Here is a 22,259-nt window from a genome sequence, read left to right as displayed (position 1 = left end):
GCACAGTGCTTCTGACACAGTCTGGGGCCCCACTTTGTGTGACTGTCGGACCAGCCAGCAAGGCTTTCCCTGCGCGTGGGTAAGTGACACCCAGGAGGAAGTTTATATACAATCCAGTCATTCATTTATTCAAATTGTTTTGATGAGGAGTGAGATACTTGCAACTATACATTTATTTATGTGCTTATTTGATGTCTGTCTCTCCTACTAGATTCTAAACCCCAAGATGGCGGGGTCATCATTTTTTTTGTACAATATTGTATAACCAGCCTCCAGCGCAATGTTCAACACACGTTAATTAGCTACTCAATAAAACTAGGTTGAATGAATGAAAGGATATTAAAGCTTGGGTTGGCTCCTATCCTTCACCTAGTCTAACACACTTACTTTATAACTGGCAAAACTGAAGGCCCAAAAAGTCAAGTAAGAGCAAGTAAGTGGTAGCAACACCTAGAAGAGGCCTGTCGCTCTCAATCCAGCCTCTGACCCTGAAAAAAAAAAAAGTGATACACATTTTATAGTGAGATCAAAAGACATAACCAATTAAGTATAGAGAAGGACTGTGTAATGATTATCAAAATTTTAAACCACTGTTTTCATCTAACTGTGGCTTTTCCCACTGGGGCTAACTATTCAACAGATGTTGGGTGTTGCGGGTGCTAGTTAATCACACCCCTCAATTTTCCAAGTTCTGATCCAATTGAGAAATAGTCACAGGAGACAAGTAGGGATTAAAATGTCAGCTTTATTGCTGGTCCAAATGGATTAGAGGATGTGGCTTGGACCCAAGACCCAAATGGGCTTCCTTTTCCTTCTCCCGTGATTTGACCTTACCCACCCACTCACAGCAGAGCAGCTGGACAATTGAAGCCCTCTCGGGCCAGGGCCGGGCCTGCCCTGCTGCTCATCGCCTGGAGGAGGCAGGAGCAGGGAGAGCAACATGTCACTTGCAGGTAGGTCAGTCCCAGAGCAAGAGCCAGGAACAGGCTGAGCAATGCACCCTTGATACCTTTTCCCTGCCCCACCAACCCAAGAGGTCATTCCCCCTCTCACACGGAGGAACCAGGAAGGGGGTGGCGAGAAAGTCGAAAGGTTTCTTCCCAATACTTTCAAGAGGATGTAAGTTCCTATTTTATGGGCTGATGGGAGAATGGGGAGAAGAGAAAATTGTCCTCTTTAATGACAGCCTTCAATTCACTCAATACCTTTTCATAGAACCTAAACACCTCTGTGTTCCAGAAAGCAGCTCTGAGGTTAAAGATGGTGTCAATTGAAAGGTGAATTTGCTGGGGGGTAAAAAAAAAAAAAAAAAGGCACAGAAAATTGAACTTAACTAATAAGGGATATATTTTTCCTATGCAACAGGAAATGCAGAGGTGGGCAGTCCTGGGTTGGTGTGAAGCTCCATGATGCACCCCGGACCAGCGCTCATTCTGTCTTTCTGCTGCACTTTCTTAGCAAGTGGCTTTTGTCCTCATGCTCACAGGATTTCTACTCCACGTCTAGGCAAGCCATCTATATTCCAGGCAGGAGGGAGAAGGACAAAGGGACAGGCGAGTCTGTCCCTTTTATCAGGAAAATGATAGCTTACCTGGGAAATCCATTCAGTACACATGTGTTTTCTCATTGGCCTGAACTGTGTCACTTGCCCTACCTCTCTGCAAGGGGACCTTTGAAATTTAATTTCTAACTTGGCAAAATTGAGTTCTTTCAAATAAAGGAAGACTAAGAACGAATACTGGATAGCAGTACGGAGGATGGACCTGCCACAAAGGTCACCAAACAATGATGAAAGAAAACATAGAAAATATTGTCAAAGAATTGTTTCTTTAAAAAAAAAAAAATCTGGGGACGCCTGGCTGGTTCAGTTGGTGGAGCATGTGACTCTTGATCCTGGGGTCATGAGTTTGAGCCCCACGTTGGATGTAGAGATTGCTTGAATGAATGAATAAATGAATGAATGAAGGAAGGAAGGAAACTTTTAAAAATAAAAATCTAAATGGGTTGGGCTTATTGGGAAGGGGGGTAAACATTCAAGAGAGAGATTATCCCCTGTGCAAACACTGTCAGAGCTTAAAAAAGATTGGAAACAGTTCATTTTACAGTTAGCATAACCCTGATGCCTAAACCTAACAAAAACATACTAAAGTAATTAATTAATTAATTAACTAACTAATTAATTAAAACCACATACCAAGCTAACTTGCAGGCTGACAAAAATTCTATGTTTTCCCCTTTCTTGGTTTCCCCCTGTTTTTACTTCAGCCCATCCTCATCCTCAAATAACTTCCTAAGAAAGAGCATGTGGCAAGTAAACTTCCTCAGTCCTTATCTGTCTCCATATGTCTTTGATTGGCCCTGGTGCCTAATAAACAGTTTAGCTGGGTACTGAATTCTAAAGTGAAAATCATTTTCCTTCAGAATTTTGAAGATCTTATTCCACAGTCTTCTGACATCCAGCACTACTGGTGAGAATCTGGTGCTTTTCTGATTTTCATTCCTTCATAGGTTACTTTTTTCTCTCTCTGGAAACTTTTAAGAGATGCCTTCTCATCTTCCTGAGTATTCAGAAATTTCTAAATCTTTTGTGTTCTTTACGCAGGAGGCTTGATGAGCTGTGTTCGTCTGAAGACTTCAGTGTTTTTGGCCTGGGAAATTCTGTTCAATTATTTGTTTGAAAATTCTCTCCCCTGCTTGCTTCTCCCTAAAATACTTACTCATCAAATGTGGACTTCCTGCATTGTTTTTTTTTTTTTTTCTCTTATCTATTCTCTAATAAAATTTTGATTATTTTACTTTATGCTTTATTTTCTGAGAGATTACCCTGACTTTAACTTTCAATACTTCTACTGAATACTAGTTATATTTTTCATGTTCCAGGACTATTTTTTCCCCTAATTGTTCCCTTTTTTTAACACTACTCATGTTTTATAAATTCAGTGCCTTCTTGAATTCTCTTTTTAGCTTCTACCTATAAATTGTTTTGATTGCCTCAGAGGTCTTATTTTCAGTTTGTTTATCTTTGTCTTTCTATTTCATATTTCAGGCTTCCTTAAATAGCTTCTGGCTTGTGGTTGTCCATTCATATTTAAGAATCAAGCAGTAGAAAAGTTTCCTGGAAGCTTTGTGCACATGGATAAGAAGAGATGAATGTCAGGCTTTGTTTCAGAGTAAGCTGGTCTTTATGCTTTGGGATTTCCAAATGTCAGCCTGCGATGTGCTTTACTGGAGGATGCCACCTTCAAATCCAGCTTTCCTAGTCTTCCTCAAACTGTTCAATTTCTTTAAAGAAGACTCTCCATTTTAGGGGGAAGGAGTAATATAAGGGTACGGGGTAGAGCTGAGCACTCTGCATGCCTGGCTGAGCACTTTGCACACAAGGGTCAAGGAAGTTGATTGTCCCATTTACAAACTTTCAATTAAGCCCCCATCTTCAGCCACATATCCCCCTTGCCACCCTCCATTGCACCCAGCAAATCCAAGTCTCAAGCTTCTTCAGGCTTCTGTGGGCACGTCAGCCCCCAGCTTGGCTGCAGACCCTGACAGGTGCATTCCAGACTTCAGCTCCCTCTATCCTGCTTCCTCAGTCCCCACTCCTCCATCAAACCACTCCTCCAGAAATGTGTTGAGGTTTCTCTTGTCCACAGATACCCTTCCCCTAACCCTTTTCTTTGGAAAGGTGTATATTTTTATTATTCTTCTAAGATATTTCTGAAGAAAAAGAAGATGATGTGCATTTAGCTGACCATCATGGACTAGAAGTCCCATCTGCCTTGTGATGAAGGCTGGTGGGCATGGGAGTGTGTTGTCTTTCACAATTTTACACAAATGGACCTCAGCAGACTGTGCAGTCTTCCTAATCAATGACACATTTACAAGAAATTCAAAAATATGCACAGACATGGAAGGAAAACTTTTTTTTATTACACAACATTTGAGTGTGTGTTGATGAAAATATATTTTAAATATGAAACTAAAATCAGACATGTCCCTAAAGCACCTCTTCAGAATCCTAAGTTTCATAGAATATGTTCAAGAAACCACTGGTCTAGTAAAAAGAACATGATTATTTGGATTCACACAAACTTGAATCCAGGTTCTGACCTGGTTCAATCATCTGTTCTCCCCAAATGTTAGTTTCCTCATCAATACCTACCTCCTTGATTACTGGGAGGATTAAATGAGATAATACACATGCAAAGCACCTAGCACAGAACCTGGAGATTAGTAGGTGCCCCATAAATGCTAACTATTCTTCCTCCTTCCCGTCTCATGCTGAGCTACTCACCATGCCCCACTTTGTTCGAGCTATACCCACCTCCCCCTTCTCCACCTCTTGAGAACCTGCTCAGTCTTCAAACTTCAGCTCAGACATTCCCACATTGACAGGGCCTTCTCCCACCCACCAGAAGATTCATTGTTCGCACCTCTGTTGTAGCTCCCATCTCTCTGCAAGTGAAAGAGCTGTGCACACCCCTGTCCCTCTGGCGAAGGATTCCTTAAATGCAGCATCCTGATCTTGTTCTTAAGATTCCTCCCTAGCACCCAATATGGTAGCTGGCACATAGTAGGCATTCAATAAATGTTTCAACAGATAAATAATTGAATTGCGACAAACTAAACCGGATTGTGGACTGCCTTAAACAACAGCCAGGCTGAGACACAAAAACCAAGCCATGACCCAGACAGACAGATTCGGACTTGTCCACGTTGCAAACACCTCGTTCCTTTCTTGCAGGAGTTTCTGAGCTGTTGTCATAATGATCTGTGCCTCCAGCCCTGCCACTATGCCAAACGCAAGTAAACACGTTCAACTCCACGAGACCGAACCTTGGTTTGGCTTGGCCCTTGCCCTGCCCCGTGAGACAGTCAGGAGGACAAGACAGAGCTCACCTGGATTTATGGGAACCTACTGGGTGCGGATAGGATTTTTCATTCTCAAGAATGACATGTTTTGCTCTGGGGCTGGGCTGGGGCGGGATGCTTTCCCTGTTATTCTTCTCTTTACCTTCCCAGGCAGCACATGGCAGAAGAAAACATCTTGGGCCTGGACCTCTCCCCTCTCCTTCCCTCTACCCTCACCTCCCACCCAGGCAGGGTCAGGCCATTAGTCAGGCAAAATAGAGATGTGACACGATCTATAAGCAGGACCCTGTTCCAGGGCCTCACACAGAGCCTGGGGGTGGATGGAAGAACACAGCCCACACTGGGAGTTGCTGGCCTAACGAAGAATACAAAGTCCCTCTCTTCAAGAAGCTCCCAGTCTAGGGGTACTGCGTGGCCCATTCAATTAAGTGTCCAACTCTTGATTTTGGCTCAGGTCATGATCTCATGGTTGTGAGAGGGAGCCCCACATCAGGCTCAGCACTGGGCGTGGAGCGTGCTTAAGATTCTCTCTCTTCAGGGCACCTGAGTGACTCAGTCAGTTAAGTGTCTGCTTTCAGACTCAGGTCATGATCCTGGAGTCCCGGGATTGAGCCCAGCGACGAGCTCCCTGATTCTCCCTCTCCCTCTGCCTCCCCTCTCCCCCCCTCCTGCTCTCTCACTTGCTCTCTCTCTCTCTCAAGTAAATAAATAAAATCTTTAAAAAAAAAAAAAAAGATTCTCTCTCTCCTTCTCCCTCCCTTAAAAAATAAAAGCCCCCAGTCTAATGGGGTGGGGAGACAAAGCATAGCTCCCAGGCTGATGTGGTCACACCCACATCCAGGAAACACCCAGGCCAGTGTGGCAGACAGTGCACATGCACACAGGCATCATCCAAAACAGAGGGGCTTGGGGCCTCCTGTGTCCCTACCATGTGCCAAGCATTTGACATATATATCACTTTCAAGGTCATCACCCAAGTGGTCCAGTCTCGAGCGGTATTATCATCCACGAAAGCAACCCAAAAAAATGATAATTTTGAAATAACTCAGCTCATTGATTTGAATGCCTGAACCCCAACAGAAGGGATTCATGAGCCACAGCCATGCTGTGTAGCTCTCCTTGCTCTCCCCACCTCTCCTCCTTCAAACGTACCTCCTCTCTTAGCCCTGCCCCCACCCACTTTCCTCTCCATTCTACATCACATTTGCCCAACGATTATTCTGACAAGTCGGCACCGTCCTTAGAGGCTGAGGGGGGCAAAGCAAAGGAGTGAGCCAAGCCGAATCTGCTCCAATGCGCAGGGAGGAGGGAACCCCTGGGAAGGAACACTCATGCCCTAAAAATTTCCACCCTGTCGCACACATATTGTCTCGTCTAAGTCTCCCAGCCACTTCCTAAGGTTGGTGCTATCATCTCTACTCTATCGATGGAAAAACCTGAAGTTAGCAAATAACCTGTGACCAGCGGCGTGCCGTTGCTGAGTGGCAGAACGGGGACTTGCCCCCACCATGACTGCGGGCTCCCGTGCACAGGGAAATGTGGTCACTAAAAGCACAAATACCAGTTGTTAGCAGGGTGCCCAGAGTGAAGGAGTTGGGTGACTCAGGACTTTGAGGGAATGCTTTGTGGAGAGCCTTCCCCAGGGTGTGGCAAACTCTTCAAGACCTCAGGATATGGATGTGTTTGTGTCTGTATGTGTCTGGGAGGTAGGTGAGGTGACCACAGGGAGTTCCACTCAGCCACGGTCCACTTCTTACAGCTCACGGTGTGGGAGGACATTCCATGCAGAGCTACTCATCCCGGGGAAATGCAGGGAGAGGGCTGTGAGGACACCTCCCACACTGAGGAGGATGCACAGGGACGCTCACTGAGGGTCAGAGTGGGCCAGGGGGACTCCTGAGAGTAGAATTTACTCAGGGTGTCTTGTCACAGAACGTGGAGACTCTGTCTCTGACAACAAGAGGCTGGTGGGGCAGGGAGGGTTGCCACATTTTACAAGCAAGAAAACTGGGGCCTATCGAAGTTTCACAACTGCAGAGGACTTGGGACCAGGCTTACACCCAGACCTTCTGAGCCCCACCACACCCTGCAGCCAACCCAGGCTGCCCAGGAGGAGTAGAGAGTTCTACAGCTCACTCCCACGTCCCCAAACCCACCCAAAAACCGTGGGTCAGACGGGGCTTTGACACTTCTGTCTGTTCTTTCGGGGGCCACCAAGTGACTCTGGATATGGGTTCGTTGGGCGGTTCCATGGTTTCCTGCAGGATCTGGCAAGAGAAGGAACTCAGTGAATGGAGGGGTGCGGGCAGTGATGACAGACGCTATAAAGAGAAGAGCTCTGGGCAGGAGCCCATAGGGACCTCTTCCTGCTCTGCCACAACCCAACACCCAGGACAGCCTTCCGCCACTGCCTAGGAGGAGGTGGGAGTACATCATGCTGTACAGAACCTATGAGAGGGGGGAGGATGGGCAGGAGGACGGAGCAGGCCAAGCAGTTGGGGTGCCTATGCCTTTCTTCAATGCCCACCCCCTTCAACTGGATTAGCTTTGACTTAACTGTTTTACTCATCCACACTTACTGGCAGGCCTCTGTTTGAAGAAAGCGTCTGGCCTCCTACCTTCTTGCTTAGGAATACCCTTGAACAGGGTTTGTTTGCAATCCTTTCTGTTGTGTGTGTTGAAACCAGGAGTCCCCTGTCCATTTAGGAGGTTCCCAGGCGGGGTCTGGAATGGGTCAGCGCAGTTTTCTCACCTTTGCTGCTCCTGAGTTCCCCCCACTGTTGATCTCAGAAGTCTTGAAAATGTGGCTTCTCCTTGAGGCCATCTCCGCCAAACACCTCCCCCCTCAGTATCTGAACTTTCTGAACATCCCTCTCTTTTTAAAGATTTATTTATTCACTTGAGAGAGAGAGATAGCATGAGGAGGGGCGGGTGGGGGAAGAGAGAATCTCAAGCAGACTCCCCACTGAGCGCGGGGCCCAATACAGGGCTCGATGCAGGGCTCGATCCCACGACCCTGAGACCATGACCTGAGCCAAAACCAAGAGTCAGATGCTCAACCGACAGCCACACAGGCGCCCCTGAACATCTCTGTTTTACTCCCTGTGGTGCTGCCCTGCCAAATTTGGGTGCTATTCCCAAGTTTTTCCCTCAGTCCTTCAAGAAGGGAGTTTGTGTGGGATACTTCTGAGGCCTTCAAAGACATAGGCTGTGCCTGGGCCCTCAGATGTTCTCACAGCCCTTTGTGCCTCCCTGGTCCCACATGGTCTTCTGGACTCACCTGCACATTGAAGCCTGTGGAGCTGTCTCCCGCCCCACTAGTTGTAGAAGAATCCAGTAAATGCTTGTTGGCTATTAATTCCCTTTTCCCTTCATCACCTCTGCACGGCTGTAAAACCCATCACCTTCTTGAAAGTCCCACGGCCCCATGATACTCCATCCAGAGATGCAGAATGCCAGGGGGAAAGGGCAGGGGGAGCAGGTACCTTATTCTCCCAAGCACCCCTCCCCGTGGTCTGAGGAGGTTTGACTAGACACCCAAAGGCAGTAAGACCAGAGCAAGAATTTGAGGGCGCTTCAGCCCACAACTCACATTGGAGAGAATCCCTCCCTGGCAGGAAGGTAGGGGGCTAGATTGGATGACCTTGAGCTCTTAGCCCTGGAGGCCAAAGGTGGGGCTGCCCCAAGGCCCTGGTGCTGGTCAGCAGAGTCTCTTCTCCTTCTGACCTTCCAGAAAGTAGCTCTTCCTCTCCACATGCAGGTCTGTTTCCTGGTCTAAGAAGTAGACCCCTGAGGCCAGGCAGGAGGTAGAGAGGGAGTGCATGCTGTCAGCACCCCAAGGCAGACATAAAAGCCACCCTGAGATCAGAAGCCTGAACACCATGCATCCCCAGCAGTCCCATAAATCCTGCTCCATTCCCAGCCCAGCAGGGAGTGGGCCATGGGGATTTATGGATGAAATGGGCAGAGTGGGGAAGCACCTCGAAGGCGGCAAATGCTCCCACAGCCCAAGCCCCGAGCCCTGCTGGAACCCCCCAACAGTCCAGTCCTCAGCACCCAGAGGACAGATAGGGAGGCAGTAGCTGCAGCCCCACAAACCCATCCCACCACTTGCCATTCAGACTTTGGGAGAGACCCTCCGAGCCTTTTGAGGGGCATGGAGATGGCAGGAAAGTTACTGGCAACAGGGCCTCTGGGAGAGGACACTCCTCGAGGCCTTGCAGGAGCCTCCGTTTCAAGGCAAAGAAATATCCCTGCCCTCAGGGAGCTCCCACTCCCAGGGGGAGACCCAGGCCTGACTTGGGGTAGAAGGTCAGGCTTGCCGGCTAAGACATCTCAGGGCTCCTCCAAGACTCCCTGCTTCAGGGAAGGGCAGGGCTGAGGGTGGAGACTGTGAGTAAGCAGGTTTGCAAAGGACAGCACTTCCAAGCTAAGTGACTCAGAGGCAGGAAGAGAGTGAGAACTGGGCTGGGCCCTCACCTGGCCTGGTGGGCGCAGCTGCCCCGGGCACTTGGGGAAACCCCCTGTCCTCTCATACCCTCAGGCTCCCCTACTCCAGGGTCTCCTCAGGGAGGGGTGCCAGGTAGATTCCTGGGGTCAAGAGTCCTGCAGATGATGGCAGAGTAGAGAGGAGACCTTAATGGATTCCCCTGCCAGAACCCTGCTTTCTCCCTGCCAGAAGCTCAGACACCATTTGCAGAGAGCACCCACTCCAGGTGCCCACTCTCCCTCTGGGCATGTGCCTTGGGGCACATGCCATCTGAACCTCCCAGAGCACTTTATACTTTCAACCTGGCTGAGATATCTCTAGCTTCTCCTCCCAGAAAGACTGAGCTACCTGAAGGCAGAGACCAGCCTGACTTTGGCTCAAGGCACTTAGTACAGAGCAGATGCCTGGTAGGTGTTTAAAAGTGTTGAATGAATAAATGACCCACTAAGTACAGTATTTCTTAAGGCCGGGCAGGTGCCTGCATCCCCACTCCGTCTCGGAGATGACACAGCCTCCAAACTGGTCTCCTGGCTTCCTCACTTTGACCACCACCTCCATCCTTCAGCCATAATATAGACAAAGGATCTTGCAAAACACAGGGTCATTATACTTCTTCAAACACCGTTGCTTCCTACTGCTCTTGGGAGAAATCCAAAATCTCTAACCTAGCCCCCAGGACCTGATGCCTGGCTACCTCTCCAGCTTTGTCACTGTAAGCCCCTCATTCTTTGTGGCACTGAGTTTCCTTTGGCACTGCATGTGAACTGCTATCACTCCTACCTCAGGACATTTGCACTTACATTCTCCTCCCTACCAGCTCTTTCTCCCCCTTTTCTCCTCTTCACCTGCCTAAATCCTGTCATCTTCAGATCTCAGATTAACCTGTCTCTTTCGTGGGGAAGCCCTTCCTGATCCCCCAGTGGAAAGTTTCCCGTTACATATCCTCAAGGCAACCTCAGCTTTTCCTTCAGGGTATTTTTCACAGTTTGTAATTTCATCAATGTCTATCCACCGTACTCATGCCGCTCCTACCCCAAAGACCATCAGCAGCATGTGGACCAATGCCCAGCCCAACCCAGGGACGCACCTGACCTAGCAATGCCCTGTACCACAGGGGGCTGGGATTCAGGAAGTACTTGAACCAGGAGGTCAGCCCCACCCTGTGCCCAAGGTGTGGGGAGAAGGAACTCAGTGGGGCGTGCACACTCACCCGGAAAGGGAAAGCTGCGCAGTATTTAGAGAGAGAGATAAGTGGCCGAAAAGCAGGAAATGAGCTGTGGGGAGTTGTTGGCTGAGGCAAGGCAGTTTAGAATGAAGGCTGCAGATCAAAGCCACAGGAAGTGGGCTGGTTTTTTCAGTAACGGAAGAATCTGATCAAAGCCACACTTTCCTGTCTGGGTGGGGTAGACAATTCATTCACTTATTCATATGTATTCATACATTATCATTCGGTCACTCAACAAATATTGATAGAGGACCTTTCTCTGTGCCGGGCACTGTACTATGCCCTGCAAATACAGTGCTGAGTAAAAATGGATCTGGAGGCGCCTGGGTGGCTTAGTTAGTTAGGCGTCTGACTCTTGGTTTCGGCTCAGGTCCTGATCTCAGGGTCGTGAGATGGAGCCCTGCATCGGGCTCCCTCTGGGAGTCTGCTTCGAGATTCTCTCTCTCTTTCTCTCTCTCTCTCCCTCTCCCTCTGCCCCTCCACCTCATGCTCTCTCTCTCTCTCTCTCTCAAATAAATAAATAAATCTTTTTTTTTTTTAAGTGCATCTGGCCACTACTATCTTGAGTTTACAGGCATCCAGCTTAGCATCCAGATGAGTTTCAAACTGCGAACCTCAGTCCATTTAGTGGGTCACAGCCAGCACATTTAAAAATGAAATACAGAATGGAATGGAATGAGACGGGATGGAACAGGATGGAAAGTATCAGTGTATCCCACATAGTAAGGAAAAGCATTGTTTTGGTTATTTATGTATTATGTGAACTGGGTCCCAGCATAAAATATATTTCCCACTGTGGGTCACAACCAAAAAATTTGAAAAATACCAGTCTAAACATTATTTAAGTAATTCCAGAAGCCTGTAACTAATGTGTCTGCTAGGGAGCATGCAGAGATACACAGAGTGCTATGGGAGAATAGAACAGTAGGACCCCACTGGGCTGGGCTGGAGAGGGGTGGTCAGGGACATCTTCCCTGGGGCAGAGGGCGGATGGGACAAAGGAGCAGAGGAGGCCAAGAAAACCGCATGTACCGTCTGCGAGAAGGAGCGTGGAAAATGTAAGGCGAGGAGAGGGAAGGGGCCTGGAGTTCGGCGAGCGGAGGGGAGGATGGCATGACATGAGGATGGAGAGGTAGGAAGGACCCTTTTGCGACTTGTTGAAGAGTTTGCTCTTGATCCTAAAAGCAAGAAGCCACTCGTGGGTTTATCCGTCCCTACACTCAACAGCTTGCTGAGCAATCCCTCGACCTGGCTGTCCTGGTGCTGCAGGCACAAGAGGTGAACACACCCGCAAGCCACCTCTAGGTCCGCTGAGAGTCAGGGTGCTGGTAGGTGGGAGGGGTTACTCCAACCAGCAGACCCTCATCCTATTTCAGTAAACCGATGTCTCAGGTTGGGTTCCCCCAGAAGCTGACTCTAAGACAAGAATGAGCATGCAAGTCATTTACTTGGGAGATGAGCCCAGGAAGCACTGGTAGGAAAATGGAAGTGGCAGAGAGCAGGGGAAGAAGCCCATAGCGGGGGTGGGGCCTGACTTGCAGCCCTGGGCAACCAGCTCCATCCTGCCGAGAACCACTGGGAGATGGCGAGGGGCGCACTTCCTAAGGGGCGGGAGCTGTGGCTTCCATACTCCTGGGGTATAGCTACACATAGGCTGGGCCGCTCCGGCTGCAGAGAAAGCCATCTGGCGGGGTTTCGGAGTTGCAGTGCCAGAGGGATACGGACAGGGCACTGACCATTTCTGCCAAAGTCATCCTGTACCGCTTCCAGAGCATTCTGTGGTCCCTTAACTCATCTGCATTTGATTTAGGGATTACCCCAAGATCTCTAACACCAGCCTTAACTTTTCCCCTGGTCTCCAAATCTTTATATCAACCAACCATCACCCAGACCTCCCCCTGTAGATGTCCCATGAGCACCTCAAATCATCAAGTCCTAAATTTAATTCAGATGAGTCCCCATCCCCGCCATCAGACCTAAACCTCCAGTTGGGATGAACGGTACCCCAATTATCCTGTCACCCAAGCCACAAACATACTCCCTTCTCCCCATTGCCCCAGCCAACAGACAACAGTCCCTCAGTCCTGCCCCTCCCTTGTCCATGCCACCACTGACCAGCCTGAGGACGCCTCCGCCCTTTTCACCCAGGTCACATCGGCCCCCTGGCTGCCCTCCTCACCCCCATTGGGCCATCCCAGACCAGCCTTCCAAAACACAGATCTGGTTGTGTCAGTCCCTCGATCGAAATCTTTCATGCCTCCTCACTGCCCCGAGGACACCTGCTTATGCACAAAGGCTTCCATGTAGGGCATCAGCCCCAGCCCTCCTCATGTCCCCACGCCATCATTACCACCGCCCCACCTCATCTGCTCCAACTACTCAGATTATCCCTAATTCCACCTCACATACCCATTCCTCTGCACTTGTGCTCCCACTTTCTCAACCCAGTAGCCTCTGCTTTGTCCACCTGGCCAGTGACCCTTCTAGTCTCAGCGCAGGCCTGTGTCCTCTGGAGAGCCCACTCTGATCTCCCCCACTGGGCCTACACGCCCTCCTGTAGGACAAGGATGTCATGAAATAGTCATTGCTTCACCGAAGATCTGCCCCCCTCCACCAGACTATGAGCTCTTTGAGGGCAGGGACATTATTTCATCTTTGTTTCCCCAGCACCTAGCGTGTAGTCTGCTCCCAGGAAGCCCTCCGTGTGACACTTCCGGACAGTAGCTGAGCTGAGCTGGGAAGCAGTCAACACAAGTGACATACACCTCTGAGGACAAGACAGCATAGAGTAGGCCTTCCCCTACCAGCACTGCCCTCCTGAAGCCTGATGACCGGAGCTGGAGTTGTCATGCTAGTGAGGACAGGGTGCACGGGGCCGTTCACACTCTCTCAGGACCAGAGGCAGGACCAGACCAACAGATAGGCTTTGAACTCGGCAGAGCAAAAAGTTTCTGTCCCGCTGGGTATTACAGACAACCTTGGCTCAAGGGACACTTCTCTACCCATGTGGGCCAAGTGGTCAATGAGCATCGGGCAACAGATCTGCTCTCTGGTGGGTGACTCTGGACAAGACCCTCCTCCTGTCTGGGTCGCAATTTCCCCATCTGTATAATGGCAACTTGCACCAGGTTTATTCTAGTTCGAAAATACTACAATTTTGACTGTAATCCCACCAAGAAACAAGCCTGAGGGCCGAGTCGGGGACCCATGACACGGTGTGGAAAGAACAGTACCTGGGGACGACTGCCTCTGTCTAACCTCTGCCCTTACACCCGTTCCTCTGGCTGAGTCCCTCCACCTTCCTCAGGTTGTTCGTCTACAAAAGAGAATAATGGCATCCACGTGGAAAGATTGCTGTAAGGAGAAATGCTATGAACCTGTAAAGTGCCTGGAGAAGCGCTCGACCCATAATTCATGCCATCATCGGTGTAGGTCCTTTCCCTTGATACTAGAAGGCACCTGTTAGTGCTGGGTGCATCCCAGCTCAGCCTCCAGAGCACCAGGCTAGAAAATTCTGTCCTCACTCGCCTCTTCCCATGCCTGCCTCTCTCCCCCACGCCATTATGTGGCTTCCCTCACCACGAAGCTCAGCTCCTTGCCTATGTCAGGCTGAGGGCCAGAGTGGCCAGGTGAGCATAGTTAGCCACAGATGTGACCACCCAAGATCCCAGACCAGAGTGGCAGAGCCTGGATTCACCCTGAGGTCTGGGCACTCCAAGTCCAGAGCTCCCACCCCGGGACAGCAGACCCCCATGCGACACAGGCCCACGGGCTTGCTGCCCACTCACTGTCCAGCCACCCTCCCTCTGTCCCCAGGTGACCCCACTGCATTCCTGTGGTTTGGGGTTTTCAATTGTGGTGGCGGGTGACCAAAGGTCTGGCACCCTCCCACCAGCAAGTGCGGAGGGGGCTCCAGGGGCCAAATTCTTCTTCAAATGAGATTCCCGTGGTTTCCTCAGCTGAGGCGTCTGCGGAGCAGAGAACAAACAATGTGGAATTAAATTTCTCTGGAAAACAGGCTCGGCGAGTGAAGATCTAAGCATCCCTTTGGGCGTGGGGCCGACTTTGCTGGGTGCCAGGCTGGACTCCCACTGCCTTCCAGGCCCAGCAGTTGAGCAATCCTGGCTCCTGAGGCCACACACCCCTTACCCCCACCAGCAGCCTCCCTACCCTGCGTGACCTCAGCACTGTCATCAGAGAAGGGCTCCAGCTTTTCCTGGATTCAGCTGGGGAACCCTGACCAGAGACAGCTGAGAGCCCCCAAACAGGAGCATCCTCCTGGGACGGGTCCACACCAGCTGTGTCTGATGCTGCCGCCACCACTGGGCGAGATTTCAGGATCAGGTTGCAAAACTAGGGGACGTGGTGAGACTGGCTGTCTCCCTGGGTCCCCAGGCCCCTGCAGCATATTCTAGAGTGACAGACCCCAAGAGGCATAGAGGAGAGAAGAACAAAGAAGCAGAGCCACCAGCTGATTTCCCCAATCCCTTGCACAATATCATCTTAGATCCTGGCAAAAAAGGCCCCCTGTGATGTATTCATACAAGGGAACATCATTTGGTCATAATAAGGCAGGAAGTACTGATACGTGCTACAATACGGATGAACCTTGAAATCATTATGCTACGTGAAAGGAGCCCGTCACAAAGACACATATTGCGTGATTCCATTTATACCAAATATCCAGAAAAGGTAAATGAATGGAGACAGAATTCAGATCAGTGGTTGCCAGGGCCTGGGGGAAGACAGAATAGGGAGTGACTGCTTAGTGGGTATTGTGTTTCCTTTTAGGGATGATGAAAATGTTTTGGAACTAGATAGAGAGAGTGGTTGCACAACATTGTGAGTGTACTAAGTGTAGCTAATGGTAAATTTTGTATTATATCTATTTTACCACATTAAAAGGAAAAAAGAAAGGCCCTTTCCTTGGGTCCCCCACTGCAGAGGGATCCTGCTCTAGCTGCCCCTGTGGAATGAGGGGTCCAAAGATCAGAGTGGATGTACCTAACAGAGAGCCATGGCCTCCCTTCTAGACCACACTTGATGTATTTCCTGCCTAAACATCCTGAGATTTCTCCAGATTCCTTTCCCCAAAGGCAAACTGCACCTTGGGCCCAAGGGACAGACAAGGGACAGCTGTTTCCAGGGGAGTAGATGGAATTTAGCTTATCTGGCCTGGGCTGTCCATCCTTCCGGTGCAGGATGGAGCCAGAAATGAAAAGAGAAGAGGGGTCAGACCACAGGCCAGGGACTGGGATCCAGGGGCCACCCCTCCCTGGGCAGCTACCTACTGGCACCGAATTTTAAGTCATCAGAGAACTATGAATTTGACCCTGGCCTTCAAGATCATTATGAACATATATATGTCAAGGTGGATGGATAGAACATACTTTATTAACGGTGTGTAAGCTTGACTTATAGCTTTTGAATATTTAGACTCAGGGTATTTGGGCATCTGTATTTATCTTCTATTGCTGTGTAACAAATGAGCACAGACATAGTGGCTTAAAAGAACACCCATTTATTAACTCACAGCTCCACAGGTCAGAAGTCCAATGGATCTAACTGGGTTCTCTACTTGAGCTCCCAAAAGGACGAAACCAAAGGGTTAGCCGGGCTGGGCTCTTATCTGGAGGTTCTGGGGAAGAATCCACTTGGAGGCTCACTCAGATTGTTGGCAGGACCCAGTTCCATGGGGTGTAGGACTGAGGTTCCCATTTCCTTGCTGGTTGTCAATTGAGGGTCACTCGAGTCAAATCCTTCTCATGCTTCAAATCTCTATTACTTCCCATCCTGCTACCAGATGGGAGAAAACTCTCTTCTTATAAAGGACTCATCCAATTAGGCCAGGCCCATCTAATTCACCTCCATATTTTAAGGCCAACTGACTTGGGACTTTATATCTACAAAATCCTTCATAATGTACCTAGATTAGTATTTGACTGAGTAAGCAGAGGATGGGATCCTGAGATGGGGGCATCTTAGAATTCTGCCTACCACGGCATCTATTTGTAATCTTTCCCCAGGCCTTGAAAATGTTAGGGGTCAACTTCTCCAGCCAGAAGGGTCCAGTTCCCTCTACCTGAGGACTTATCTCATGGGAACTTTGCTTAACCTAGAGCAACCACGGCCCATCTCTGGAGGAAGCCAAGTCCAGCAGGACCTATGAACCTAATAATAATAACCATTTATAAATGCTTAGTGTGGGGGAATCAGGAATCATTACACATACCTTTCAAACATCCCAGAATAAAACGAGGCTCGGGACATTAATTAATATTCCCAGAGTCACATGGCCCATCAATGGGGGAAATTGTAGAGTCTAACGCCTACACGATGTTGCCTCACAACATCTTAAGGAATTCAAGCCCCCTAACATCTCATCTGGGGTCAGACACTGTGTTAATCAGGCTGCCACTGCTGGACACACTCCAACATCCTGGTGGCTTCACATATAAAGATTTCTTTCTCAGGGCACCTGGGTGGCTCAGTCGTTAGGCGTCTGCCTTCGGCTGGGGTCGTGATCCCGGGGTCCTGGGATCGAGCCCCGTATCGGGCTCCCTGCTCAGCGGGGAGCGTGCTTCTCCCTCTCCCGCTCCCCCTGCTTGTGCTCCCTCTCTCGCTGTGTCTCTCTCTATCAAATAAATAAATAAAATATTTTTAAAAAAAAAAGATTTCTTTCTCACACAGGTACAGTGGGTGTGGGCTCTGCTCCTCACAGCATTGCGGGGACCAGGACCCTTCCACCCCACTCTCGTGAAGGCCTTAACCTCCTCCCGTGGGTCCTCCACCTCCAGCCATTGGGCAGGGAAGAGAGGGAGCCACGGTGAGTTTTCCAGGGGTCAGACCAGGATAAGACATGGTTGACATTTCTTTGGCCACCTTCCACTGGCCAGAACTCAGTCCATAGCCCTGGTTAACTGCAGGGGAGGCCAGGAAATGCAGTCTCACTATGTGCCCAGGCGGAAAAGGAAATTGACTCTGAGGAACGGACAACATGGGTGTTGCTGAGGATACCACGCCCTTTGGCCACACATGGTTCCGGGGTGCTGTAGGCAAAGGGGGGGCCAGGTGCAATCCATGACAGCAGAGCTGAGCTCAAGAAGTGAAGACCAAGGTAGGCATGCCGGCAGGGGTTGGGGGCAGGGAGGTGTGAGAGCACAGTGTGTCTTTTTACTCACCTACTAGGCTCAGCAGGAAGCCTTGCTCATCCAATGAGCTCACGGTGAGCCTAGGGCTATGCAGGATCACCCAGCACCTTCCTCCTTCCTCCAGCTGGCCGGGGGTCCCTTTGGGGATTGGCTTCCTCCAGAGCAGGGACCACATTTGATTCATCTCTCTGGATCCCTGCTGGGCCTGGTACAGTGTCCAATGCCTGGTGGCCCCTGGCCACAGGTTGCTCCCAGCCTAGTGGGTGGAAAGGACTCAGAGCTCTCTGGTCTAACCCAAGGCAGGCAGGGACATGCCATGGAGGAGGGGTACCAACAAAGTGCTCCCTGGGGGAGATTAATTCTGCCTGAGGCTCAGGCAGAAGGCTTCATGGAGGAGGTGACATTTTAGCAGGTCCTTGAAGGAGAAAGGTTAGCATTTGGAGCACAGAGGTGGGCCGTGGTTGCTCTAGGTTAAGCAAAGTTCCCATGAGATAAGTCCTCAGGTAGAGGGAACTGGACCCTTCTGGCTTGGGTCACTGCTGTTCCTGGTCAGGGGTGGGGCACAGGTACCGATGTCCCTATAGGAGTGTCCCTCCACCTCCACTCCCCCAGGGAGAATGAGAAGCCCACCCTGGGCCCCAAGAGGGTAGGGATTCCTGGAGCCACAGGACCCTGTGCAGTGGGGACGCGGACTGCACAGACCAGCCTGCATTGCCTTCACATGGCCCTAGAAGGCAAGGACCTGAGTTTCAGTCTGGCCCTGTCGTCCCTTGCCATGGGCCCTCAAGTCACCCCTTTCCCCACCCGTGTCCCTTCCTGAGCCTCAGTGACCCATCAGACCAGTGAGATCCGACCTTCAAAGTAAAGCGCACGATGTACCCCTAGGGTAACACAGAATGATCCGCTGACATGGGGGAAGAAGAATTTTAGAATTCAAGGTATATGTATTTACATGTATTCCCATCTAAAAGTAAGAAAGGCATTCGGCTGTCATAGTATTTAACATCCAGATGTTATGCACCCCTTCGCAGCTAATCACGTCCCCCTGCATTAGTCAATGTCTGGAGGGAGGTGCAGTTGCTCACTTTGCAACAGATTGTTAACAGACGGACGCTTACATATGCCCAGTTCGGTGGAATTTGCAGATTGTCATGTCTGATTCAAACTAAATTAACCCTCCTGAAAAAAAGGACAATTGGCCTAAAAAAATTTCTGCAAAGAAACAGCAAGAAAAGAGCCGTGCTTCCCCCTAACCCGAGGACATGATTTCATGTGACATTTCATAACGGGAAAACAAGGGTCGTCTGTTGAGCCCTACAGTTGCGGTTTCCAAAAATGAAGTCTCTTTCATCAGGATAAAGGTGAACTTTAAACAGTTGTTGAGGAAGCAACTTTTTTGGAAGGAAAATAATGTAGAGAGCATTTAGAAATAAAATTTGAAAGTGTTCCCATTGTTGCAAGATTTTGTTGCTGAAAATCTTGTGTGTGCCACGATCTTTCATATCAACGCCTTAAAAAGAGGGGGGGAAGTTTTTTTAACTTGCTTAAAAATCTTCCAAATGAAGAGTTTGAGTGGGTTTGAAATCCATTTGCTGAAAGTATTAAAATGCAACATATTCCAATTTCTTTGCAAGAACAACTGATTGACATGAGAGAAGATGGAAATTTGGAATTCAATTTTCAACAAAACCTTTGCATAATTGGTGGATGGCACTGAAAATTGAAAAATGAATGTCATGACTTAATGAGCCGAGCCCACAATGCACCTCATCCATCTGGATCTAGGTATCTCCATGAGGCCTCCTTTTCAGCTGTGACAGCCTTGAAACCTGAATATTAAGTAAACTGAATTTAGGACCAGACATTCAAGTCACTGCTCTACAGAGTGTTAAACCAGGCTTTTCAAAAATAAAGAAGCGTATTCAAAGATGTTCCTCTCACTGTGAGAGCAAAAAAGGGATTTTATACCATGATTAAATGAAAGGCCATAAACATTACTTTAAAATATGGTGTTTATTTATTACATTTTTCATTTCTATGTATATGGTTTTACAATGTACATGATATAATAATATACGCGATATCTGACTTGTACATATATGAATAATGTACATGATGCACTTTGTAATGCACATATATTTACGTAATATATATACTAACATATATTCATGTATATAGTTCGTGTATATAAAGTTCTATGTACATAATTTATAAATTCATTGCTACCAGGGCCACAGGTTGCTCCCAGCCTAGTGGGTGGAAAGGACTCAGAGCTCTCTGGTCTAACCCAAGGCAGGCGGGGACGTGCCATAGAGGAGGGGTACCAGCAAAGTGCTCCCTGGGAGAGATTAATTCTGCCTAATGCTGCTCAGCATTTTTTACTGATGGGACGTATGAATGATAAAGCTTGAGTTCAAGGATGTCTTGAACTCCCTGTCAGTGCCAGGGACCCCCTCCTCCAGCTGTAGTATTAGAGACTACACAGGCGCCCTCTGTCCTGGGTAGGGCTATTCATAACACAGATGTTCCTGGACTGGGCCTCACCTGGCCTGCATGTAGAGTTTCAGGCATACACGTTTTGTAGCTAAGGAGGCAGAGACACAGAAGAGTAAGACCTGAGCCCACCCCACCTTCTGAGGGCAGCCCCTTCATAAAGACCAGAACGCCCTCCCCTGCCTAAGAAGGACCTCACTCCTCTCCTCCTCACCCCTCCCACTGTAGCAGGGGAAGGAAAATAAAACTTTCCGCCTGCTCAGAGGGAATCAAGAGGCCCTGAGAGGGTAACTGTCTTTCCTGGAGCATCACAGCAAACTGGCAATGGAGACTAGGTGTGAATTCAGGCAACCAGAGGGCCAGGTCCGGCCTTTTACCTGCTTTATTCTCTCTGGACCCTGATGCAGAACCTGGTTTTTAGGTACCAAAATTCTCACTATCATCTCTGTTGGGAAGCCCTTCCTGCTATTAATTTTAGTCTTGCATGCTGCAAATAAAGCCTAGAATGTTCAGGATGCTAACCACCCAGGTGAGTTCTCTGCCCCATTGTAGCAAAGAACGTCCCTCCCCGACATCTTTCACATCTGTCTTAACCCCAAAGAAGAGCGAGTTCCAGAGAAAAGTAAGGCCTGCCCCTCTGCTCTGCTGTCAGGGGGCTCAGCCCCTCCCTGAAGCAAAGATCTTTCTATGGCGCAAATATGTTCATGTCATTCCTCCCCTGGTCCTACTCTGCTTAAAAGCATCCCCTACATCTCCACTCCCCACAACAGAACAGCCAGGCTGCTTAGGCCAACCCACATACCCTTCTCCCCCGGCCCAGCATCACCCACTGACAGGAAACAGAGACCACACTAGTTCATTTAAGCAGAAAGGAATTTCATGTGTTCTACGCGTACAAAGTCATCAGAAAGGCTAGAGGAATAGGCTGCGCCTGCAGGAATGGCTCCCAGGAAAACACAGGACCCACCTTAGGACCTGCCCCCTCTGGCGCCTTCAGGAAGGTGAAGAATCAGGAGCTACCCAAGGTCTGTTGACCTCAAGAGCCATCACCTAACTCTTTCAGGATCAGGAAGCTGTTTCAGCAGCAACGTCTCCGCACCCATAAAGCTGGACCCTGGATGCTAGAAAGTAGCAGCCCCAGCATCCCAGTGTCTCCATAGCCGTGCTCAGCAGCCACAAGCCATGGTCCCAAGACCACGTGATTGACAAAACCTGTAGCCTAACCAGGACGTCAGAGGCGAGGGAGTGTGAGAAATACAGAAAAATGCATGTTCTGCCTTTTTGAAAATCAATTAACATACTCCATCACATCAACAAGCTGAAGAAGAAAAATCGCACAATCATATCCATAGATGCAGAAAGAAATGCTGTCCCACCCCTTGGGGGGATTGATCATGTCAGGGGGAAGGAGAGGAGCAGAGAGAGGTTGGGAGAGAGGCAGGGTGGCATGGGGATGGCAGCTGAGGCTGGAATTGGTGTTCCTAGGACTGGCTTAAGGTGTAAGAAGTGGCCAAATGTAAACCAAAAATCTACACATTCCAAGAAAGACGATGTCCTCAGGCACAGGGTCATAGGGCTGGGGGCCCCTCGGCCCTGAATTACTGCCACAAAGGCTGTCCTCCATGCCAGCCCCCAGGGAGGCAGCCAGGGTTAACACCAGAACCCCACAGTCCTGGCCCAACACAATCACCTCCCCGTTGACCTGCCCCTTCCACGGCAGATACTCAGCAGCTGTCCCTCTCCACTGCCCCACCCCACTCTCCCACCCACTCCCCACCCCCGCCCTGCATCCTGAGCTGCAGCCCCATGGGTGAGGGCACTGTGTGCCATGCACCCTGGCTTGTCACTTGCAGCTTGCATCCACCCCACTTCCTTCATTCCAAGACACAACTGCTCACCAAGCCAGCCGGGCTGCACGGATATCCAGAGATGACTTTTCACGCAACCATCAGGAGGGAGCACCTCTTTATAACTTTGCCCAGCTTTGCTCCCCGGCCTCCCATGACCCTGGTTCATCGTGCCTCCACAAAGCCAC

This window comes from Halichoerus grypus, chromosome 2 (assembly GCF_964656455.1).
Source record: "Halichoerus grypus chromosome 2, mHalGry1.hap1.1, whole genome shotgun sequence".
Taxonomy (NCBI): domain Eukaryota; kingdom Metazoa; phylum Chordata; class Mammalia; order Carnivora; family Phocidae; genus Halichoerus; species Halichoerus grypus.
The sequence above is the reverse complement of the archived record's forward strand: the minus strand, read 5'-3'. Positions refer to the sequence as shown.